This window comes from Echinops telfairi, unplaced genomic scaffold (genome assembly GCF_000313985.2).
Source record: "Echinops telfairi isolate 266 unplaced genomic scaffold, ASM31398v2 ScPeMD7_7400;HRSCAF=8409, whole genome shotgun sequence".
Classification (NCBI taxonomy): Eukaryota; Metazoa; Chordata; class Mammalia; order Afrosoricida; family Tenrecidae; genus Echinops; species Echinops telfairi.
Genome location: NW_022111300.1, coordinates 32,564,747 through 32,566,619, shown reverse-complemented (window position 1 = coordinate 32,566,619; position 1,873 = coordinate 32,564,747).

The window sequence follows — 1,873 nt, the reverse complement described above, 5'->3', positions numbered from 1 at the left end:
TTCATCTTGTTTAAAATATTTAGAGTCTCAGAAAGGGGAAAACAACAACCAACCAACCAATTAGCAGCTTGTTTGGCTGTTTGATTGACCATAAATCTCTAGGACCTCAGCGTCCAGCCAGCCTCTAGCAGCCAGGTTGTTAGGTGCCATTCGGTCTGTTCTAGCTCTTAGTGACCCTCTAAATCGCAGACGGAAACGTTGCCTGGTGACGCGGCAGCATCACAACCGTTGCGATGGGAAGATTAAGACACACGACCTGCTAATCCAGGGGCCTACGCTTAGTCTTGGAGGGCCATGGGCAGAAAATTACCCACAAAGCCATCAGGGGTACTGACCAGGCTCCGATTCTCTCCAACATTGACAGTTTCTTGGTACCCAGTTCCAGAACGCATCCAACCCTGATGCGGGTTCTTCATATCATCCCACTGAAGCTTTCCCCGGTGATAGAAAGGAAAACCATTGATGGATCCAGTCACAAGAGCCCACACATGCCTGCATAGTGACTGCAGTTTCCGTCTGTTGACTTTGCCCAGGCTGGCGGGAGAATTGCATTTGAATAGTTCATCGGGGCTGGTCTCAATCATCAAGATTTGCTGCAAGACAATTGAGCCAGGTGGTGAATGATTACCGTTCCATCTTCCTGAATGACTGCACAAAACCAGGACTGCCCTATTTCCACGGTCCTCGGGTGGACAGCATTCCTTCTCTGTGTTCCTAAATAAGCTACATTCCCACATGATAGTGTGGTCGTTAATTTTTCTTTCCATTCCTTGCATAGTGTGCCTCCCTCCGGGATGAGTCAGTACCTTTTCCTCTTCCTGGCGCACGTTATTCTTTCTGTGCTTACGTCAGGACCCCCTTCACGGGCACTCCCCTTTCCCCTCCTTGCCTTCCCCCCCGCCCCCATGCACCGTAGGTCCCAGTCAATGACCCCTCTCTCAGGAAAGCTTGTTCGGACCCCATCACATGATCCATTTCCCTGCTCTCCTTGGTCCCCAGATCGGTAAGTAAGTAAGTGTGTGACCTGGTTTCCTCATGTCTGGTGTGATCCCGTCTGTATTTACATGCCGTTTTCTCCACAGCACCAACCCGCGTGCCTCGCTCCATAATTATGAAGGACATAGAAGCCGAGAAGTAGAAGAGGGCAACACGAGAGAAAGAAAGAAAGGTGTCGTCTTCAGAGTTGGGTCTACTTCTCGTGCCCTTTCCTTCCCCTTGGAGGAAGGGTGGGCATACCAGGGGCGGGTTTCCTCTCTGTCTAAGGAGGGAAAGCTTGCTTTTCAAACCGAGGACCCTCAGAAAGGACGGTGTGCTGAGGCTCTGGGTGCCAGGGATGGTCCGGTGGTCCCTTCCCTGAAGCACCTTTCCCAGGGCTCTCACAGTAGGTGAGACCTAAGTCGGTGTTTACACATTTCATTCTAGTTCTCCCTGGAGAGCAAAGCCCTCGTGAAGGTGCACCTTTTACAAACTTGTAAAGCAGGTTTGTGTCCTGAGAAACTGGTCTTTGAATGGCCAAGCTCGTGCCCTGCCTAGCTCACAGCCCTTCCCTGAGCACCTTATAGACCACCGGATGCCCTCACATCAACTCTGGCTCACCAGGACCCTGTGTGTGTCAGGAACTGAACTCCCCAGGGTTTTCCCTGGCTGATGGCTTGGAAACAAATCTCCAAGTCTTGCTTCCCAGGTGCCTCTGGGGCGGGGGGTGGGGAGTGGGGGTGGGGTTCCAACCTTCAACTCTGCAGCTCAGAGTCACGCTCACCAACCTTTCTGCCACCCAGAAACTCACCTCCTCAACAACACTCTTTAAAAAAATCATTTTATTGGGGGCCCGTACAACTCTTATATCCATCCATCCATGCATCCATGCATCCAT